A 15,046-nucleotide genomic window follows, 5' to 3' on the forward strand; every position below is an offset into this window, starting at 1 on the left:
ATCGATTTCGTTTATTTCTTCCTTTGTTAGAGTACTAATTTACTCCTTTGTTGGCTATTGTATGCTCAATGGGAGACGACCAATGTAATATTCGATGAATTCACGGACGACAGCTTTGTTACGTCCGATGTCATAGAGAGCAACAAACAAATATAATACCATCACGTTATTTAAGTATCGACTGATAATCTATATTTGATAAACACAAAGTCTATCACTGTAAATTGAAATTTGTTAAAAATAAACACATATAAATGTGTTCAATATTAACTACCATAAACAAACTATAAAAGTCTTGTAATCATGTTACAAATACTTCCAGATGTGTTAGAATCTATAATTTGTTTATAGCATGTACCATTAAACACATTTATGTCTGTTCACTGTTCACATACTTCAATTTGCAGTATATGTAATAATTTTGCATCTCTGATGATGTTGAATGTTATATTCGTAAATTTTTGGAATAATACATGATTAGGCTGATAAGAAATGATAATTAATTAACACAACCGTTGAATACATTCACTTTAGAGTAATCGGTGATTATAATGGGTTTCAAATTAAATTATGTAATTCCGAACCGGAGATTTATCCTTCAGTAAACCATACGTTGGCTATGGTAACATGATTACCAAACAAACGATATATATATTTGAATCGAACAGGAAATTTAGTGGTTTGTTCTGTAAATCTCGCCGCATCTCTCCATTTTCCAGGCTTCCGGAGGATACGTCCTTTCGCACTGCCATTCTACTTCCGCGATTCAAGATTGACTCATTATGAAATCATATGAGCACATTGATCTGAATTATTGGTGGATTAACATCGTATACTGATTTGTTTGAAACGACGCTTGGGTTTTTAATGTCCAAACTCATTGAAATTCTATTTCATTCTGACATATCATCATGGATACTGTGATTAGAGACCACATTGATTTTCCATTGATTTCATTTAAAATCATTTGGTTTAAACTATAGGTAAAATTAATTTAACAAAATCAGAATCATCGACATTGTTATTGTTGAAGTATGAACAAAATTCTTGATTACTTTATTTTATAGAATGATTAGGTTACTTGTTTTTTTTTTTATGTGTGAACGACATGGCATATTTTTAAGTTGATAATACATATACGTCTTAGGCTAAATTTTATTACTCTCCCTAGAATAAGTATATTGTTTATTCACTAGCATTTAGGACTGATCTGGACCTGATGATTATTATGTAGTCTAAGCATTCCTAGTCTCAGTTCACCAGAGCCTTCCGTATTGTAAGGACATACTTTTAAATCTTCATAATAATACAAGAAATATATGATTATTCAAATTGTTTAATTAATTATTAATATCATTCCTGCTACGAGAATTTCCAATAGTTTTTTTGGAAAAATTACAATATTGTTGGACTATTCGTCAATTCAATTTTTATCAAATTATAACTAAATCATTAATATGATGATATAATTCTTAAATTTTTATTAGAATTGGAGGCATTAAGAATAATAAATTAATTTCTATTGATTGAAATAAAGTCATCCATGATAATCTATTGAGATAATCGAAGGGTTGAAGGAAGGATAAAAAAAAATGAAGGAAAGAAACCATCGATGGATCTAGTATAACGAAAGAAGTAATCGTTATCTCGAATACTACAGGTAATGAAGTTTTCGTTAACGTCGTTCTATTTGAACCCGGTTTCTCTTGCTATCGATTGGTCAATACAACTGGTTCTCAATCACATTACTGCTTCCGATATTTTGTTAAAGGTTGATTAAATTACTACAGTCTTTATCTTGAATATTTACCGATAAGTTGACCGGAATTTAATCAAATTATTTGTTGTTTGTGAATTTTAGATATTTCTATTTTGGTATTTTGAAAGTCAATAGTTATTAGTTCAACAATTATTCACGGTTGAAAAACACAGTATTGACAAGCTTAACGGAATATACGTGGTTGGTTTGATCCTTAATAGCACGTTTGAACATGATATGTCGTGAAGCCCTTTAATCTCCGTTACAATTAGTCATATCATCAGCTTAAACGCAATTTTTATAAAATTTTATTTCAAAGTTGAGTAAGCTCCAGGCAGTGTGAAATGAAAATGTAATGAATAATGAATAATATTTCGGTATCATGTCTTCTTCAAAAATAATCTTTCAAACTGACATTTTTCGTCTAATTTCATACTTGCCTTCAAGTCACGTCACATTTTACATACATGTAAGTATGTCATCTCATTATATTAGTGATACCAATCTCTTTCATAAGCTAGATTTTAAAAATGAATCCCTTAGCCCAATTTCCAGAATGAGCAAACATTCTTATCGAAGAAACCCAGTAGTGTCAAATCAATTATTAATATCTAAAAAATATTTAGTACTCCAAGTTTTCCTGATAAGTCGTTCTAAAAGTTGATTCAATTATCATTAAATTATTGAATCTATTTTTCAGCATCTATTTAATATCAATTAAATAGTATTATTCATTCGAAATAAATTATTTCTGAGAAATACGACTTTACAAGTGCTTTCAAGAACAAGTTAAGTAATTAATTATTATGTCGACTATTAAATGATAATTTACCATGAATTTAAAATTTACTAAAATAATTATTATTAACACATCTCGAGGAAAGTTTTCTTATGGAAATTAAAATGATCTTGAAATTTTTTGAATGGAAGTAATAGCATGTAAATGTATGAAAAAATTGTAATTGACATGAAATATAGAAGAATGTTGACTAAATAAAACCAATATAAAATTGGAATTATAGCCCCTGATATACATAGATTGTACTCATGTACAGAGAAATACTTCATCAACACAGAGTTATCAACACGTGACGCATCATGTTGAACATACAGAATAGAATTTACAATGTAATATGCATATACATATGCAATAGGACTTGCATCGTTCTCAGTTACCTGTTTTCAACTTTGTCGATGAAGCTCGACAAAATTACTTCTTTCAACTTTTATCTCAGTTTCTTTCCCAGTCGTTTATTTTTCGTTTTAATTTATCATCATGATTACTTTCATGGATCGGAATACTCTTATCTGTATACTGATAAGTCAATTCTAATTATTTTATTGAACATAATCAACCTAATAGAACTGCTCTTACAAACTGATTCCTTTTTTAACTCAATTAAATATCTGTTGAAAACATACGACATTTGGAAATTATTTATATACTTTTGTTTTAACAGTCACAATAAAAATAACATTGAATGGCTACAAATAAATACAAAGTTACTTTCAATTGATCGAAATTTTTATAGGATTAATGTTGGATAAAAATGAATGGAAAGATAGCCGAATCAATTTTATAGTATTTTTAGGATTTGTTGATAACTAAAGAAGACTCACTAGACCATAAACTTTCAAGAACTGATTGGAAATAAATTGTAGGAAATTAATCATTCATTTCATCAGGATAGAAAATTTAGAAAATTGCCCGCTAGACCTTTAAAGACACTCATTTCAACTATTGATTTTGGCTATTTATTGAGGAGTATATAAATAATCTTGGAAATTGAATCTGGGTATTTTTTATCTTCAAAGTACTTTTCATCTGCAAAGTCAGATTTACAAAAGGCTAGACTACAAAGAGTTTGCTTATCCAGCGGGAAATGCGGGATTGTGCTGAGTATAACTATGTACGAAACTGGTAAACTGTAGATGACTGTTGCAAGGTTCCACTGTTCATTTAATTCACTAGAGGAAACGTTTCCCAGGTATGTTCTTGCCAATTCACTGCTCCGATAGTCTTCTAATGCACACGGTGGATTGAGGTATGCAGATACACGGTTGCATAAATGGCAAGTCCTCTCACCCTAGGGATGTATTGATGTGTCGGGTAAACAATCATGTATTGGGAAAGGGTAGTATCGAGACGAATGGCCTTCGGGACATTGAGCGTATCCTGTTCGGTTAAACATCCTGCACTTCTGCTACCGGTAAATTCGATCATTTCGTCGAAAACCCATTTTGTTTCTTCCGTCTTGATATTTTTGCTTCGCTGCATTCGAAGGGTGATGTAAAACGTGTTCACTTAATATAACAAATGGTTGTTTATACTAGAAAATCTTGCTAATAGGTTGTTGATCTAAGTGATAAATATGATTTAGCAGAAAAAATACTTTTAAGATACATTGTGTGATGAATTTTTAGCGTAAAAAACTTAAAAATTTTGAAATATTAATTAAAGTCAAGTATAATATTCTCTTCGTGTGTATGGGAAATAAACGAGAAAAATTATTCATCTACATCGAAGTACACGTAGCATAAAAGTTGACAGAGAGACAGATATTATAAATTCTCGAATACGTAACGTTCTGGTGCCGATAAGCGATCACGCGATTTGGGCATTTGTGTCTGTTTATATATGGATATGCATATTCATATCGCATTTGAATTCTCTCCAATTCGATGACCGAATTGTGCTAGCGAAAATTTTTTTTTGTATATAAAATCAGTTATTCAATCATACTTAAAATGTAATATCTAATCGAGTAAAAAACTAATGAATATATTTATTATTTATCAAAAACTTGATACGTATCAAACAAATACAAAATTTTTTTGTGATTCTAATTTTCAAATTTCCATCTCAAGATCAAGAGTTTAAATTTTACCAAACGTAAAATGTTACGTCCCGTAACTGGCTAGCAGTCTCATAATTTAAGTTGCCAGAAAGAGCTTCTCCAACTTGTATGAGAGCGGAGACCTCGCTTCAGTTTGGCGGTGATTACGAGATAGATAAGTTAGAATATAAGAATCTCTTCGAGATATCTCAGGATATTGATTTTCTATCATAGAGAATGTATTTTCACACCAGACAACAACTAAAACTATAGAACAAGCAGATAGGTAGATAAATAAATAAAATTAGTCACGCTAAATTTTGAGTTGCTTTAACGTTTATTTATTCAATCAGTAAGATGATTAAATAAATACAAAGTTCTCTTCATTATAAAATTGTCTAAATAGTCAGGTTACAAAAATTTTCTAAGTTTCATTCAACGTCCAATATACTAGACCAGCAAGGCAATCTGATTAGATCCAGACTACCTCTCTACTTAATTTTTGCGGGCTTTTTATCCTTCCTATTCCTTTATCTGTATATTTCTATTTCACTCAATTGATTTCTCATAATTTTTTCTCATCTAATATCCCTTGATTTTTGCTTGCGGACTTCTATGATTATTTATTAGACAGATATGTCTTAGCAAGATTGTATCGCTCTACTCGTCGACTCATTCTCGATATCTTTGACATGTTTACAACTCGGCTGATCTTTCATGCGTATTCATTTTTTCCCTTCTTATACAATATTCTTTTTATATTTTATATATAAATTAATATAAGACAAATTTTTCAGATCATAATGTAGAATAAAATAGTTGAAATGGAACAGATAATTATTGATAAGGATTGAAAAATTTTTGATAAGTGATTGGAGCACAAGTTAATTGGAAGTGGATGAATGAGTCTGAATGAATTTTCCATGAGAAAATTACCTCATTTCCTGAAGAGTATTTTGAGTAATTATTCACAGTTCTTCATTAATAATCAGTTATTACTCTACTTTGTAGTTCATAATTGTGTCACGATTCTCATTTACTTCAAAAAAAAACCTAAAAGAAAAAAGTAAAATGCTCAAACTTATTTAAAGTAAATAATAAACATTTTTGGAGAAAATGTTTGTAACTTGAAGAAGTAAAACATATAATTTTCTATATTTATCCCATCTTACAGAAATAGTTGATTAATTTTTTCCTTCTGTAGTAAATTTGTTCATCCGATAAAAGTGTAAATTATAAAAGTTTTTGGACAGCGCAACTATAACGAAATAAGTCGAAGGGTCTAGAATAATTATGTGTCCGGATGAAAGTGCCACTTTTTGCCTTTTCGAAATTACAGTCTTTGTTATACGTCTACGGATTTTCTAGGAAGTTCTCACCTTTCCAGTCCTTTCTCTTTTTGTTTCTTTTTTTTATTTTCTCTTCTCCCTACTTGTTGGTTATGTCACATTTTTCGTCCTATTTTGTCTCCCGTCGGCTCAACCTCTTTTTATCCTAGAGGCAAGACTTGACAAGTTAATAGCAGCCTCTTTTTTATCAGTTCGTCATTATAATCCTCGTGAGGCTTATAACTTGCTCGCCAAAAATACGAACAGAGTGATGTGAACTAGCTGGGTTTTTTTTGTTTTCTTTGGAAAATCAAGAAATAGTTTCTCAAATACTCGAAATCCTGATAAGTTCTCAAGGGATTTTAACACGTTGAAGATAATGTTGATGATATGAAAATTTTTGTTAGTTTACTGATTACATTTAAAAAAAAAAATAAAATCATTGCAGTGAAATGTCATTCGTTATTTTATTTTTAACTCATTTTCTTACATGTAAAGAATTATTCTTTTATTTCCTTTGAAATATAAAGACTTAAAATCTCTGTAGGAAAGTAGAGAGATGTTTAAAACTAATGTTAAAATTTAATCATACCTGATGAAGTACTGGAATTTAATTTTAAGCTTATTTATTTTTTTAAATTTAATTTAAAAAATTATTTCATTGCTATTTATTCATTTTTCCTTAATACTAAATTACTTTATTAATTGAATAATTTAAAAAATTTGTAGCCTTAAGTAATTTTATTTTGCGTAATAAACTCAAGTTTAGAAACTCGTTGCATGAAGCTTTTATGTATAACTTAGAGAAATACACCGCAGTTAAATCTGAACAGAAAAGGTTATAAATGGATTACATTTACTACTAATTAATTTTCAAGTTGAGTTATTCATTCTACATATGCTTCAAGATGCATATACACCTGTAGAAACTGCAATAAATGTTTCTACTAGAGTGCTAAAGAATATATTCATAAAATTGTCTTTACATTCCTCCACAACAAAAATGAAAAATATTTTTAATCAGATTGTAGTTATGATGTACATCTGATAAATATTCTGGATAGCGTTAATATTATGTTATGAAGAAATTTTTAAGTGATAAAATGAAGAAAAGTGTCTAAGAACGCGAACGTATTCCATCAGGTGCAAAAACTCGCTCACGCTTGAAATGTAATTAGTTTCTGAGTTAAAGTGGTCTGGTTGCAAGTAAAAGTACAAGAGCGGATGTTCAGTAACTTGGATAGTAAGAGAAAACCGGAATGAACGGAAGAAAAAGTCAGTGAGGAAAAATAGGACCCTCGCATTAGCTGATGTTGAGTAAAGTTTCGAGAAATTTTTTTTGTATTTTTACATGCACATAAGGATTGAAAAGTTTCTTTAAATCCATTGATCCATCACAATTGAAAAAAAAAAAATTAAAAAAAATGTAAGAGAACATTTAGTCAATTAGAAACGATTAAAATGGTAGTAAGTAGTTTTTTTGGACACATAGAAAAAATCAAAATTCTTGCAAGAACAAACCCTAAATCTGTTGATCTAGACTAATACATTGTAAAATAAAAAAATGAGAACAACTAATATTAAAAGATAGTTTATTAAAAATGACAAATTCAAATACAGAATCAAAGACAAGACGTCTAGTATTAGCTAGTCTCAGTCCAAAACTGGAGATAAACAAGCTCTCCTCTCGTTGCTATAAACAATCTAATCGTCGTTAACTAACAAACTGTCATTAGTCAATCAATCCATAGATAGAAACATTCATTTATTTTACAATATATTTTTCTTCAGTTAGTAGTGTTTAATGTCGTTAGAAATATAAATGAAATTCATTTGATATAAATGGTGATGAGAGTTTGGACAACTCCCTCTAGTCAATAAAACTTTGGAGGCTATAAATTTAAAATGCTCATTCGTCAGTGAAATTTTCATTTAATACATTTTCATACAGTCGTTTTTCTCACTGTTTTGACGCTCAGTATAATATACAAGAACTGGAGAGAATGAGCTTGAGCAACTTGTTGGAATTACTGCCCCTCTTTATAATTACCAAGCTCAGCGGATACCATTCAAACTTCCTACCTTTTTAACAAGAACGAGAGAAGCTTCCACATTCCATCATAATTAAAGTCAATTAATGCAAGAAAGAAAATTTATTCAACCACGTCCGGTGGACCAACAAGCACGAAATACTTAATTTCTTATTCTTTTCGTTCGCTTCTCACTCCTTAGAACTTGAAACATTGCTCATTTTTCTTCTTATGGACGACATCTTCATTCACTCATTTTCACCATTAATTCAGACTCTGAAAAATTTCCACCCGAAAATTTCTTCTTGAGGTCGAAATACAACAATAAAATTAAATTGTAGAACAGAGTCTTTCAGTTAACACAAAATTAAGCAGTTGGGGGAAGAAAATGTTTTGACAAATTTATTTAATATTCCTGAAAATAACTGTTAATGATTCTTAGGGGAACCCATAAAGTATTTCTAATGAATCTTGCTCAAAAATAAATGAAATAAACTTTTCTATGAATTCGGATTGAAAAATATTATTAAATCTTTTATAGATTAGATTTTCATTTGATTCTAGAATGAAATAATTCATTGAATTGATTAACCAGTAATTTTACCCTTTTATTTTATCACGATAATTAGAGTATTGTTTCTAATGAATTCTTTTTTTTAAAAAAGAACATAATTGTATGGCAATCCTCTGCACTAATATGGTATCAATATATTATTACAAGAAAATGCAGACTGCACAGTATTACAGATTTTCTGCAATTACGAGCGACTCGACTAAAAATACTTTTTCCATATCTCGCTGCACTCGTTTTACGTTGCATTGCACCGTCCGGTGGAGCAAAAAACGACAGAAGAATCGTACGCAACTGTAATAGAAAAAAAAGAAAATGAAAACGATAGTAGCAAGTATTGCCAATGGCAGGTATTAAAGCATTTGTCAGCTATTCGAATATTAGTTGGAGGGTTGATTTTTCGTGGTTCTCTTATTAGTGAACTACGCTGAGTTTATGGCTGCTAGCCAAGTAGTTATGAAGCTCAAGCTAAATTCAATTTATGCAGCAAAAAACTAAAGGGAATATCCGATTTTCTAGTTAGATCTAATTTTACAATACTCTTTAGACTCTTGAAGGTAATTAAAAATTCTAATTAGTTCTCAAGGTGCAACTATTTTTTTTACCATTAATTTTCCTTATTAATTCAATTATCTACAGGTTAATTAACTTTTTAAAATAGAAGAAAATATTTTTTTTAACGTTACAAAGTAATTATGGAAATGATCTACTAGCATATGCTTGCATCTGTTTATCATCCTAAATTGAGCAAAATAATCAGTACAGTTAATTACTTGAATTAAGTGTGAATTCAACGATGAAAAAACCTCAGTGTCAAAAAGATTTAATGAAACGTTATTTAAAGTAGAGTTGAAAAGTGTTAAATGAATGTGTGATGTAAGTAATTTAGAATTAATTGCAATCTCTCATTTCAAATGGAGTTCCCATCCATACTACATCATTTCTAGAGATCAATTAAACAAAATTACACAGTTGTTAATTACAAGAGCAATTGTTTGTAATTGAATGATAATAATCCCACATGCATTAGATATGCAGGAAGAAGGGAGATGCAAGTCAATTGTATTGATTATCCCCCAAAGGATCTATTTCCGGGGTATTCCTACGCAGTGAATAGACAATTTGTCATTAAGTCACTCTGTTCTTCAAGTGGAGCATACCTCGAGAAGATACAAAGGATGTTATAAGACAAGACCACAATGACAAACAGTACCGTAATCTAGTATAATTCCCTTCATTCGAGTGGTACAGTAAAACACGCGCTTACACCCAACTGTAATTTCCGGTGCATGGGATATTGCAGTGGACGGAATGACATAAAACCTCCATTGTGTCAAGTTTTTTTTTCCATTGGACAGCAAAATTGGGGACTACCAATCCATCAAAACGTTTTACGTCCTCTATGAGTGCAAAATTGTTTCCTTTTTCACACAACAAATACGCCAAAGTGAATAGAATAACAATAAAGTAATTTTATATGATGAAATAAAGGTTCCAAGTGTGGCTAAACCATACTATGAGAATATTTAAAACGATTAAATAAATTATTATTATTATTATTATTATTATTGTTCCCTGCATTATGCTATAATTATATCTTAATGAGAATTTCTATTGTTGCTATTGTGAGAGATTTTTTTAATTAAATCATTTTCGTTATAATGGATAGACAGTTTACAGCTCCAGGTATCTTTCAATCCTTCATTTTCAAATTGAAGCCTGTGGATACACGGTTTACTATTTTTAATCAATATTTTATGACGTACGTGTTATATTAATAATTGATAGTTAATATCATCAGCTATTAACTAGTTTATTCAATGATTCAAGTATGATAAAACATTATTAATAGTCTACAGTCTGCTATTTCACATAATTCAGTCATTTATTATATGTTCTTTATTTTTAAAGCTCTAAAAAAATCGAATAGGATAAAAAAAATTATCTCATTTTATTTACAGGAACAAATAGACTGATTTTAATCTTAAATTATTTCCTTTAAAATAAGTATTTAAAAGTTTCGTGTGATAACATTCATGTAAATCTCCCATGAAAATTCAATATACCAATATCTGAAGTATCTTGAAATGTAAATGTGTGTGAGTATTTTTATAAAATTTAATTAATGAATATTTAATCACTGTAAAATAAACAATAGATATTTTTTTCACATGACTTTGTGGTAAAATGAAATCACCTGAACATTGATAGCACCGTCACAAAGTATTACTGAATATAAAATATATTTATGTGGTAACATGAAAAAATTTTTTTGTAATTTTTTTCAATCAAATTCCATGAGTATAATAAAAAATAAAAATCAAAGAAATTTGCGTCAAAATAGATCAAAAGAAATATGTATGTACAACGTAAAATACTGTAAATTTAGAGTAAAGTAAAAAAGTGAGATTTTTTACATTGTAGACCCGAGTTTTGATAGTATGCAGGACATGAGTATCTAGGTTAAATGAAAGTATGCAACTGGCTGTTGGTACCAAAAAGGATTTTCTATATTTTATCACTGACTCTACAACTCTATGAAAGTTACGGATATCGAGAAAGCTTTTTTGTGTTGCAATGCTAGAAATGTTATGACTGAATTACGAGCATTTTTTTGTCTTCAGTAACGTCGTTTTCGACTTAGTTCCAACTCAAGATGCTCAGAGCCATGTAACTTCGAAATCCTATGAAAAATGGTTGAGCTATTTCTCAGGATTAGTAGCACGTAGAATCAAGAAAAAGATGGAAGTTCCAGCCGACTAAGTCATCTGAGTGTGTTTGTAAGGCAAAAAATGTGAGAAAAGTTAAAGGAAAATAAGAAAAAAAATGTCAAGAAGGATAAAAAAATTGGAAGGAAAAAGTCGTTACGGAGAAGCATAACTCACTAGTCTTTATTGAAATTTCCCTGGAAGAATAGATTAAGACGTTCATACCGAAATTTGTCGAAATTTCCGTTGAGCATTACTCATTTTCTTCTTAAACTCCACCAAGGATGGGGATCAAGTGAAACGAGATCCGGTTAATATCGACTTTCCACCTTCGGTGTATCCAATAATGAAAAAAATTACAAATTTCTCACCTTTTCTTTTATAAAATTTCTGTCTATATTAAAATTACTACACTTCTGTCTATAACTTAATATTATTTCCAATAAATATCCAATCAAACTATTTGTACTAAATTTCACACAAAATTCATTTTTAATACTTGACTTATCATCAATATTGTTTTTCGATAAAAGAATTACCTCACTGAAATAAAGTTAGTGAATTTAAGTAAAATATTAAAAATAAATTATTTTAATAGTAAAAAAAAAATATCCTTTTTAAAAATTAAATAAATAAATTATTAAACTAATACAACAGTATATAAATAACATAACATAGACCTCATTTTGACGGACGTCATACTGACATGACGTCAGGCAGCTCATAATGGTTCAAGAACAAATAAAAGTTGATGCTTCTAACAACCATTTTAAGGTAGTAAAAATTTTACTTTCTCTCTAAATGAATTTTCGCGTGATTAAAAAAGCTAGTAGTTTTCTTTTCTATAAAGTTTGAGAAAATTAGGTTTCACGAGTAAAAATTTCCGATAAGAAAAATCCTAAAAAGATAAGTAAACGAATTATTACATTTTTTTTTTAAATAAATGCTCACTATTTATATGGATTGCTAAAGTTTATTTACCTCTCTCATCATTTAATTTTTAAAAAACGTGAAAAAATTTTACCACTTGTTCGCACGATTTACAGCTCCATTACATTAAAATTACAATTTAAGTGAAACATTATTTATAATACTTTTAAAATGATTATTCATCGTTATAATAAAATATAAACTGTTTATTAATTCGATATATGTAAAGAGAGATGTTGTTTTACTCTGATTGTATTCATCTATACAAATAATTATATAGGTAGTTGTTAGTTATATTAATTTTATTTGTTTAATCGATTAGAGTATGCTCTTGTTTTATTTCGTTATCTACTGCTTTTTGTTGAATTATTGAATTGTGCTTTTCTATTTGCTCACTTCAACGTTTAGACTGCAACTTCTAGACAAAAAATATTTTAACAAATCAAAATGAATATTAATATGATATTAAACTTAATTTCGCAAATTTTTCAAAATTATACATTAAATAAAATGTAAATATGCTTTCTAGCAATTTTTCAAATTTATTTTAAAAAATGAAACTAGAATAAGCAAACGATTTTCCATCAACATTCAAATCAAAGGTTTTGCATATTTTCTAGTATATTCTCTCGGAAACAATTTGAACAAAAAAAAACACAATAAAAGTAAAAATAAAAATAAATATAAAAAAATTCAACCATCGAACTGGTTCCGCTTCTCGAAAAAAAATATTTTGTGTCACGAAATTAAAACAGAGAAATTGTACCGCATTTCTTTTCTATTTCTCTTCCATTTATATTCGTCTAACTGTTTCGTGTTTATGGGATAGCTATCCTACTAAATCACATCAAGTTTATTCATTTAAAGTGATTTGTTCAAGTTTTAACAATTGCCATAATAAAACAAGAAAAAACTTATTATGTAATACGTGATAAGAGGGTAAAATTAACTTTATCACAACAGAATGTATAGATTATGTAACTTTTTTACATCTTTCGTGTAGCAATATATTCCTGTGAAGTTACTATCTGACGTTTAGTATCCTGTCACAGAAACATTACAGTAGAAGTGAAGAAGAACGTTTTTCACGAGATACAGCCTGGCGTGACGATATGTCGCGTGAGTAAAAACCTGATGAGTTCTTCCAAGCTTTTCTACATATTTGGTAACAGTAGTTATAAACTGTCACTCGCCGCTTTTAATAATGAACCATTTGAGTGTTGAAATAACAATACAAATTTAGATATGTTAAAAAAAAAACAATCAGACACTCTTGAAACAAAAGAAAACAAACATTGTATCGACTTTTTTTCAGTTTCAGCCACTATATAGTAATAATGAAAAGTAATTGGAATGTTCTAAATGGTTAAACTTTCAAAAAAATGAACTTTTATTAAATAAAAACAAATAATTAACAATATTCAAATAACATTTGATTTATTACACAAACTTTTATTTTATCTATCAAATAATTTACGAACATTATGATCTTTTATTTTTTCTATTAAAAATTCAAATATATTAACTGACAGAGCAAAGATTGACATTAAACAAAAAGATATTAAAAACTAACATGACTATATGAATTATTCTTTCTATTAAAATTTATTGACTGTAAGAGAAATATTTTGTTCCACGTAGACTACTGACAGGATGATTCTACACAAATCCTAAGAAGAAGGCTCACATCTGTCAGAAAAGTAACCAAAACCCTCAGTCGATTGGACTTCATTTTAACACGTGATATTGGACTTAATATAAAATCAACATTTTGATTTTTACTAGAAAAAGATTTTCAGCGTGGATATTGTTTGAAAAATGTGCAGATTTGATGAAAATGAAATTCTCAAGAGGTAGAAAAGACAAAATGCCTTTCATTTCAGTGTCACCCGCAGCTGAGCATGGCAGTCTTCGGTGGATTCAGAATGAAGTAGGAATACTGAAGTAAATATAAAATAGTGAATATTTCAAGTTCCGAAGATGTTCCTTTCTACATACTAAAACAGACATATTTTAATATCCGGTATGACAAAAGATGTTGACGCATCAAAATTACAATAATATTCGACTTACTATTACTACAATAATAATTAAACAAAACCGTCCTGATGTAGCTTCAATTCAATGATCAAATATAATTGATCGCAATGAAAATAAAAAAAAACAATAACAAAAAGTTAAAATGCAAATGCCTTTCATGGAAAATAGTTGAAAAATATAAAACATGATTCTCGTTAGAATTTCCGTTAAAAAATGATACAGTTTTTTGACCGTTAAAAGCTTTACATGAACAAAAGAACAAAATGTAAAGCTGTGAGAGCTTTAAATCAATGAATTAATATCATTTTATACCATTTGTCAACGTAGTAGATTGCTTTACAATTAGCAATATGGATAGAGCACAACGGGCTTTTACTCTTTAACTTGGCACGGAACAAGTTAAATTCGCACAAAGAAAAGCTTCCTTTTTGCTGTTCCTACATAAAGCTCAAGGTGATGATAGTGTAATAACGTTAAAGAACCTTGCTCCAATGTAGGTTAATTTCTAAATAATTTAATTAAATTTTGATAACATTACATACACATTTCAAACGAATATAATAATGCAACTGACATACTTTTTACCGTAAAACGAAAACAATTAATTGAAAATTTATTATATTAGTTTTCAAGATAAATTTTGATATGAATTTTTCAAGGGAATCATTTACGTGCATTGCAAAAATTCACGTGAGAAAATCCAACAGCCGTCTCTTCGGTTTCTCTTGAGGACGGTCGGCTGGCCAATTTTGCGGCACGTCGTACTTAGACGACGTTTCCATTTCGTACGTTTGAATTATGGAGGATGGGATTTTCGATTCTTTCGTATTTCAAGCTCAGCCA

General features: G+C 29.2%; 1 protein-coding gene across 6 annotated transcripts in view; it reads right to left on the bottom strand.

Annotated features, from left to right (window-relative positions):
* LOC118064844 (agrin-like) overlaps positions 1 to 15,046 on the bottom strand; it is a 182,006-nt gene that overhangs the window by 39,764 nt on the left and 127,196 nt on the right. The window lies entirely within an intron of this gene.

The sequence above is a fragment of the Chelonus insularis genome, unplaced genomic scaffold, assembly GCF_013357705.1.
Source record: "Chelonus insularis isolate UGA/USDA-ARS -01 unplaced genomic scaffold, ASM1335770v1 contig_25_pilon, whole genome shotgun sequence".
Classification (NCBI taxonomy): Eukaryota; Metazoa; Arthropoda; class Insecta; order Hymenoptera; family Braconidae; genus Chelonus; species Chelonus insularis.